General features: G+C 32.9%; 1 pseudogene; it reads right to left on the bottom strand.

The window, feature by feature from the left end:
• Positions 1–970: 970 nt before the first annotated feature.
• On the bottom strand, positions 971–5678 carry LOC149538666 (uncharacterized; annotated as a pseudogene).
• Between the last annotated feature and the right edge of the window lie 4148 nt (positions 5679–9826).

Raw genomic sequence — 9826 nt, 5'->3', positions numbered from 1 at the left:
GAAATTTTGAATCTCCATTCACCCATGTTAGGTCTTGTTTTGGGATCTTTTCTAAAATTTCTTCAACTTTTAGTTAGATCTGGTATCCCTAAATTTTTTGGGCATGCTAAGTTACTATAGGTAATGTTTTTGGGCCACAATAACGCATACAACCTAGATAAAAACATGCAAGTGACTATAGCTTTCAATCATTTTGGAGAAGGGCTTTTTCAATGAATGCTCAAGTATAGAGCAAATGATCTTACACCTAAAAAAATTGAAATAAATCTACCCATTTGTCTTCAATCAAAATAAATGATGATTGGTATTGTGGTGATAGAAATGCCGTGATCAATGATAGCTGGGAGGTAACCAGTGCAAAATCATGGAAGTGTGGTGACCAACGATAGGATTTATGATTATGGGCATGGTGAGAAATCATTCCATTTAGATATTTTGATCGAGGGATATGTAGCAACATCATATTTAATACTTTAGGGCTAGTATAGTAGATTGTCTTTGGTCTTACACCCTTCATGCTTCCTCTCATCATCTTCATATGACCACTAGTAGTCCTGACACCAAAATGTTCCTTCTTTTCACATTTTTAATATTGCATTGTTTTTTCTATTTTCCTACATATAATTCTAATAGATTTAGCATGGGGATAGAGAAATGTTTGAGATCTAAGATCTTTATGCTAAAGATTATTAACTATTGTTGAGAGCTTTTTGGATTTCAACACACTATAACAAAAAAATTTCTTTTATTTTAGAATGTAAACCTATAAAGAATGTATTTTAGAAAGAAAACATCATAAATATGTCATAGGGGCTGCTTTCTATATACATTATAGCTAGATTACATGCTCAAGGATTCCTTGACATTTTTAGGCATATAAAGCACAATACACTATAAACTTATAAACTACACAAAAAGACACTCACAGATGCTCCAAATGCATTAAATATCAAGATAGGCTCAATACTTATCACCTCCACCAGTTAGCCTGAACATGAATTGCCTTTTCTGCAATCATAAAGAAACATTGTTAGTCTCCAAAGTACTTGCCACATTAAAAAAAAGTTAATTACAAGTTAAAACTTAAAACCAAATGGGTTAAAAATAAGCAACTATGGATATAATCTCATTTATAAGGTTAACTTCCTACTAGCACCAAGATATTAGTCACTTCTACTCCTTTCTTGAAGTTGTGGCAACACCCTATGAGTTCTTAGAGATACCGAAGACTACTTCAAATTGGGTGTTGATGGAAGAGAGTGTCTTATTATCATACCAATGCTCTTCTCTTGAACATCTGGACTCATCCTTGGAGAAGCTTGAGTACAAAGCTTTGCCTTCACTGATTCAGTAGCAGCCATATAGTTAGGAACTGATGGACTTCCTTGCAAATTTTTATCTAAATGATTCCCTTTTGTAGATCCAAATGAGCTACACCTTCTACCTATCTTTTCCTCTATCACAAGAAGTTTAGGTTCTATCTTGATCATTGAATCAATAGTATCATGTTTGGAAGGTACAAGATCTTCATTTGAAATAAAAGATTCCTTCTTTACTTGTGATAATTCATCCTCTTTGGTAGTGTTTTCAAGTGGGCTTGGTTGCTAGGCTAGATATACCTCCTGAACAAAGGAAATTGTCTCAAGCTCTTTATGTAACAGATCAAATGAGAAATGATTTGAAGATACAAGATTAACTAGTTCATCATGTATTCCTATATTGGTGGAGATAAGTGATGTAGTTTGCATGCTAGTTTGATCTGATGGAGCATCCAATGTTTCCTTTGGCACCTTTTTAAAGCTACACTTGGGTATCTTAGCTTCTACATCCAGATGATCTGATGATACAACATTTACTATTGGGTTTGATACCTTTCTCAAGCCGCACTTAATCTTTTCACCCTCAATCTTAGGTGTGTCTTTTGTTGAATCAACCATTGAATTTGGCACCTTTCTTAAGTTGTGTTTAACCTTTTCCATTTCTACCTCTGGATAATTTGATGTAGATTCCACAATTGAATGTGATCCCTTTCTTGTGTTGCACTTGACCTTATTAGTTTCAACCTTAGTCTTCTTTGAAACTAAATCCACTATTGAATTGAATGCTTTTCTAAATATCTATTTAGGCCTCTCAACCTTAGCTTCATGATGATAAAAAATAGAGTCTATTGCTAATTTTGATACCTTTCTTATACCATGCTTTGGCTTCTCAAGTTCAACATTTGTATGATTTGAAAAATGATCTAATGTTAAATTTGAAGCCTTCCTTGCATTGTGCTTAGGCCTTTCCACTTCAGCCTCAGTTGATATTGCAATCTCACTTGTATTTTGTTTCTTTGATGTATTATTTGTCTCCTCAAAATATTTCAAAGGATAAGCATACATACAATGTGCCATCCACACCCATCCCAAATTGGAATTGTCAGGACCACAATCAGTTCGTAGAGAATTTATCTTGGGTGCATGCTCCAAAAGCTTTCTCAGACAATGATTGAAATCAATATCAATATATGCAACAATTCAAGAATAGATTAGAAGAAATGCCATCACTCAAACTAGTTATGAAAATTATGATTACCTAACGAGAAAAGGCATTTGCCAACAAATTTTTAGGTTAGGAAGCTCTGTTGGCCAGAAAACTTGTGGACCTCTTTCTTTCCTAAAATAGTCCAAAACATTTTTGTTATTGTATCAGCAGTCAAAATAATTGTTAATAACATCTAACATGAGCTTCCACAAAATATTTGTATTCAATTTGTTGCCAAATCATTTGCTCTTGGACAATTATGCCTATGTCTGTGTCCAAGTTTCCCTTGTATAGCCAATCCTTCTTCTAACATTCTAACTTGGCAATTACAAACAAGAGATTGCAATCTAATAATTGCTTGCAAACAACGTAAGGCTCCCATAGCCTATTGCCTAACCAAATATCCCTGAACAAGATCTTGTAGCCTTATAAGGCCTTGTAGAGCTCTATAAGCTTTCCAAGCCTACACAACAAAAAACTAGGCTTGATCATTTCAAAATGTTTTAGATCATAACCACCAACATAAAAGTGCATGTTAAAATTAGGCAATGGATAGAAAAAATAAATGGCTAATAAACATAGATAATAGAAAACAACAAACAACTATCAATAAAAAATTAGTACTAGATAGCCCTGAAAAAAAGACTGTGCTTTGATGGTTGCCGATTCTTCCCTTAGTCTTTCACTGTCATCCCTAGTGGTAATGATTTCCTATATATAAGATTGGTTTTTCTTCATCTACCAACATAGTAATTGATTTATCAATTTATGGTGAGGTAGCTAACTTTTTTGTACTAGAAAATCCTACCTCCTTATTCTATTCTTGAATAGGACCATTTTGTTCATGTTCTTTGATTCCAAATGATGGTTCTAGTGGTGCAATAACATTGGGCACATGGTCTTCATGTGATTATTTCTCTAGAATTCTCACATCTTGATCCTTTGAGGAATTTTTAAAAATAAAAATACAACATAGTACAACTTGTCAAATATTGTAGTACTTTCTAAATGAGTAGATAATATCCTTCATTTTGAAATTTTAAGCTCTCACAAATACTTACTCCTTGATTATTAAAATTGAAACAGAATACAGATATATCCAACAATACTTAGGCCAATGGTTTCCCCCAAGTATGGATGGCAAGATATACATTTACTCGTGAGGAGCCAAGAAAACAAAATCCTGATCAAGTTATCTCAATAGTATAATTTTTTTGAGGGATAACCCTTGCCCTAAGTGATGAAAGAGGGTATTTCAAAAAAGTAACTTGGCAATATGCCTCTACCAAAATGCCTGGAGACATTGATCTAGTGGCAAGGTGGAACAAATTTTAGGATGATAACCAATACTCAAGCCCCATAAATGGTACTTCCCATACAAACGTAAGATTGAAAGTGACTTCTATACCAAACATATTATAAGCTTAACAAACCATTCCTAGTTTAACCTACTTTTTTAAGTGACATATGTCAATCACTTATGAAAGCTTCATGTGTTTGCAAAAGATCCCTTGAAAAAAAATCCCAAGATTTGAGGGATGGTGACTGGACAAGATTGAACCAAACCTCTTAGCATTGCATGCCATCTATCACCATTATTTTGATCTCATTGAAATTCAATTAGGAAGCCCTCTTTTGACTATTTTGTGAAATGACTTTGCAACTAGCTTAGATGTACTATTACAATTGCATGTAGATAGAGACTAGACTTTTGAGGTTTCTAAGGTGTTCACCATTCACTTCATTTTTGAATTTTTCTAGTATATCTGTATAAAAGTAGTACATACAAGTATACTGTAAGACTATTCATCAGAAATAAGAATGAATAGATAAATGCACTGAGGAACACATTGAAGGAGCGTAGAGAAGTATTGAACAAAAGAAAGAAAAAGATGTTACCAAGCATACATATAAATAGTAAAGCCTTCTAACAATAATACCTTGCCTGCGTATCTAGCCTTGTCAATTGCATCAAGGAGTAAAACCAAGCCCTCTCTATTATATTGGATATTTGGTGCAAATCCTCCTTCATCTCCAACATTGCATGCATCTTCTCCATATTTTTTCTTTATAATGCCCTTCAAGGCATGGTATACTGCATGCATATGGATGGACTAAAATATATATTTCAAAAAATAACATCAACATAATTAAGTTGTATTTGCATTTAAAAATCAACATTTAATGCCCCAGAAAAATAAAAGTGAGCAGTGTCCAATATACAATTGGGATCAATGTTTTCAATGATTTAAAAAGAGAAACATATAATTTTAGTAGCACATAAATAATTTTTATCTCTAGCTAGAGTCAATGGTAATTGATATTTGTGATTCTAGACCAAATTTTTTGAAGGAAAACTAGTGATATTTGACTAAGCCTATAACGTATCACATTAACAAAAACAACAGTTAGTGCAACTATGGAGGTTTGATATGATACTTTCATATGAAGCACATCAACACTTTGGTTTTCAACTTCTTTTCTTGGAAACAAGAAGTTGTATCTTTAGATTTAGATAACAAACTTTGCACCCTGAATAGTGAAAACATTCATAATGCCTATATATAAAGAGAAAAATGAAGGTAGGTAGACTAAAGTCTATAGTCAGCATCAGTTACAAAATTGATTGCAACATACATCTTGTGCTATAAGAAACACAACAAGATTCATCCCACAATAATTATTGGAAAACAAACTAGATATAAAATAAGAACAAGAAGCCACATGTTCACCTTAAGATGTTTGCTACCAAGAAAGTTAGTTCCATATTAGAATAAGTTCTCTTGATAAAGGGCTTATGGGTTTTTGAAAATGTAGATTCATATAAAAAAATAAAATGGCATTGTCATATGAAAAGCATTAAGGATTTCAAGAAAATAAACAACAAGAAAATTCCTCAGAAAACTATTAGCAGTCTTCATAGCTTGTTTCCAACTATTGGCATGGTTGTCACTTTCCCCTCCACTTGTCAGTCTGTGACTTGTCATTTGAGTTCTTAATCTAGAATTTATAGTAAACTCACCCTCACTACCCATGCACATAGCTTCTACAAATGACTTGGATCCTATAGGCAAGATCATGAATTCATGCATTGCTAGCTTGTTGCTAGCATGACTACCTCCATTTATCACATTAAAAGCTGGAACTGGCATAACTAGCTCTCTTTTTCTAGAAATTTCCTAAATATTCTTATATAGTGGTATGCTTTTTACTCCTGCACTAGCCCTATACACACCTAGAGATACTCCAAGTATAACATTCACACCCAGTTTAGATTTGTTTGATGTTCCATCTAACTCCAACATTATACCATCTACATTGTTCTGATTTCTATAGTTATTCAAGTAGAGAAAAGTTAATATGTAGGAATATCTAGGAAACAACAATATAGTTGAACCTACTAGTATCCCAACCTAGTTCATAAGAACACTCATTGATTGAAAACACAATAAGACATGAGAGGCCTCTTTAACCATAGGTGATGATGCTGGTACCATAAGGCACTAAATCTTTTGCAATCCAAATTTCTTAACAATTTCCTTTGTCACATAAGCTATAATTTTTTTAAACTTCTAGGGTTTAGGGTATTTCCTTTACTTTTAGTTTTAAATTTTCTTACTCTAATTTTTTCATTAAAGGTTTCTAGCAGGTGGCATCCACTGAGGCATCAGGAAACATATCACTTGCCAACTAAAACTAGCCCCTTTAGAAGGGAGATGTATCATGAAGGCCTACCCATCTTTAAGACAATTTACAACAGATTGCACCCCTCCCTAGGTTACAATAATTTACGAATTTGTTAAAGCCTAGAAACCTTTGGAAGCATTTTCACTTGACAAGTGAGCATGCTTCAATAATATGGAAATATATATTTTAAAACATTAGAAGAGATTGTATGCTTCAAAAGAATAAGATCTTGGAAGATGGTAGACTACAAAAGAGATACTATAAAATTTAAGTCTTTAGGAAAGGGCTTATGATTCAAAATTTCAAATAAAGCCTTCTGTTATATTCAAATATGTGAATACAAAATGGCTAGTTTAGTTTTGAGAGGGAAGTTTTAGGTTATAGACTTAACATTCAACTCAATAATGGAGGTTGGTTGAATTAGTTCTAAAGTTGTTATGTTATTCAATAGGGAGTCTTTTATAGAGGAGGACGAGTCTTTGTTAAGGAGAGGAGAAAGATCAAGTTATGTGCTAGTGTACTTGAGGCATACATTTTATGCTTTGGAATGTTTTAGTATGGTAAATGAAAGGTGATTCAATCACCAATTTAGTTTAGCATTGTGTAGAACTAGAAATTTGAGGAAGCCCTAGATTACAAGGGTTAAGGACACAAATTGGGGATTTTGGTGTTGCAAAACCCTTGGAGAAAATTCCTTTTGGATTTGAGCAATTGAGGGATAAGAAACCACTGTCTAGGAGTTGGGAGTGCCAAGAGGTTTTAAATGTATACTTCCTTTGTTAAATTGGCTAATTTTGTGCACTAAAATAGGGCATCATAGATAGTGGAGTTGGTCCAAAGAAGTCATATAATGGTTCTTGATATGTTGAAGAACTCCATAGAGGGTACCTAGAAATTTCATCATCTTAATTAGTGTCTTGAGAAAAGGATAAGTTATTATCAATTTAAGTCTTTAGTAGGGTTAATAGGAAGAATATTGGGCTTTTGGGTTCAGTTTGAGAAGACCTTGTGAAGCAGGGTCATAGGATTGTGTTGGTCTACTAGAAGACATTGAAACCAAACAAAGTAAAGACAAAAAACTCAAATACATCTATTAGGATCCTTGGGGATAGCCTTGTTAAAGTCAAGTTTTTTAAACACTTAAGGGTTTGGGTAGGCTAGAGTGCCTAAACCTCTAAAATTTCAAACTTTCATTGTACCTTGAAGACCACCATCCTTCCCTATTGCATCGCCATATCAACTAGTAACTTGTGAGATATTTTCTGCAAGCCTCTAATCTTATGTTATAAATAAATATCATCTGTAAAGATAGATCATATCATACATGCACATGAAATGGAGAATCTTTTTATTGTTAATGGAATGAATAATCCTTTCATTGTTGAGATAACACAACAAGTATTTCCAAATTTTTTTTTTTGGACATCCCTGATTTTCTTCATCAATAGTCTTCTAAATTCCTGATCAATAAATCCATCATCCATGGTCTATTCTAGATAATGAAAGTAACTACATTGATCTTGTTATCACTGAACTTGCCATTTTAGTGTGGTTGTATAAAATCCATAGAAAGTCCAATACCCAAGTTAGACACCATTCTAGATGTTCTCTTGTTGCATTGACAACATTTTGTTGTAAACTATATAATGCATCTACAGTACTGTTTTCTTTTTCTTGGAACCTGATTTCAAAGCATGTCATATATGCCATAATGTGATGAATTGATCCATTATGTTACCTTACCCAAATTTTTCTAGATAAAATATGGATTACATTTAAAACTCAAACCCTTTGTGTTTGAGCTTTAACCTTAAATTAATCTGTTTACATTCTAAATTTTCTGTGATTCAAGACCTACATTTGTCTCTTTCTAGGAGGTATTCATTTTGATTATTTTTTTAATTTCTGAGGCTATTAGATATGAGTATTTCTTTCTTTTGTTAGATTAAAGGGCAAGTATGTGATATCTATAATCATCTTCCTTGTAAGGATAACTGGGAAGACTACTAAGCTCAGGCTAGTTTTAGGGATAAAATAGTCTAGATTAAGGTGTTTTATGAGATGCCCAATCATGTTGAGCTACTGGTCAACTTGTTCCCATGGGGATTTGAACTCAAGTCATCCTCTTCATGAATATTTATGGAAAGGTGTTTGTCACCTTATTCTAATACATGGATTTGAATTTAAGTCATTCTCTTTATGAATGCACTAATTTATAAACTATACAAGTAACCTTTGGAAACTCCAAAAAAAAATGTTTTTCTACTGTAAAAGGTGCACAATAATCTATTTTACTTTTTGTTTCTGTTGGCTCTTTTCTTTGTTTGCCTCCATTTTTTAGTCTCTTTATTAGTAGTATGTTTATTTATTTCAAATTTGAGTGAATAGTGTTGTTATTAAAATAATTTTTTGAATTTGGTTCTTTTCGTGACTTGTTTCCTAAGTTATGGCCAATTATTGGTAACAGTGAAACAAAGAAGAGCCTTGTAAAGACCTCCAAATAAATTACCATATACAAAGAGGGCCAGCAAGGCACACAAAAGGACTAATATGTGGTGGTGACTATATAAACCTTGAAGATTATTGCATCCACATGGCATTCACCTTCTCTACCATGTATTTAGATCCTTTCCTGCAAAAAGGAGTAGACTAACATATAACTTCAGCCACTTTGCTAAGAGGAACATAACCTATCTCTTGAAAAGAAAAGAAGCATGTGTTCATACACAATGCCTTGAATATCATGCCTCACAAGACATCCTAGTATGGGTATAGCCTACCAACATAATAGAATGTAGAGCCAAAGAACCAATACAACTTGATAAGAACTAAGATGTGCAGCCAATTGGGACCCAATTCTAGAAAGTATGCAACTTTGAATCCCAAAGTTCTAGCATGAGCTTGGGATATTATATGAAGAACACAAACACTGCTATAGGCCAATATAATTCAAAGGAAAATTAGCTATGCTTGCCATTACATAAAATACTAGATTGCATTTTTTTGGAGAATATCACATTTATTAAATCAATTTAATTGATAATTGCATGATTGTACTTGGCTATGATCTAAGTATTTATTGTGTGTGAATTGTAGGAAAGAGATTCTTTTTCCAACTCTAAACGGGCCCACATGACATTCAGGTTTTATCTTCTATTTCACTTTGTTTTATATCTAGTATGCTATACTACATCTATTAGTCTTGTTTTCCTGATTTTGTACATTGATGGCTGGTAGGGGTGATTTCCTCACATGAATCTATATAATTGGAATACAAAAGGTTCAAGGCTTAGGGAAAGTAACTAAAATTGAGTTAGAACTTTAAAAAATAGAAATATTAAATGGAATTCATAGATGGAGATGTTTCCTATTCTGTAATCACTTTCACTCATAGATGTCAATATTAATAGAAAACTATATTGCATAGGCAAGCTACAAAATCATTGACCTAGAATGTGTATCACCAATAGAAAATACATTTGTCTATTTAACACATTATTAGGCTTTTTTTATGCTTATGCATGATAGTCAAGAAAAGAAGACTTCACAAGCTAATGATCAATATTAGATTTGCATTTGATCAAAACTTGGTAATATAATTACTCTGCCTATT

The sequence above is a fragment of the Cupressus sempervirens genome, chromosome 9 (genome assembly GCF_028749045.1).
Source record: "Cupressus sempervirens isolate cs-2001-9-10 chromosome 9, ASM2874904v1, whole genome shotgun sequence".
NCBI classification, from domain to species: Eukaryota; Viridiplantae; Streptophyta; class Pinopsida; order Cupressales; family Cupressaceae; genus Cupressus; species Cupressus sempervirens.
This window is presented reverse-complemented; position numbering and strand designations above follow the sequence as displayed.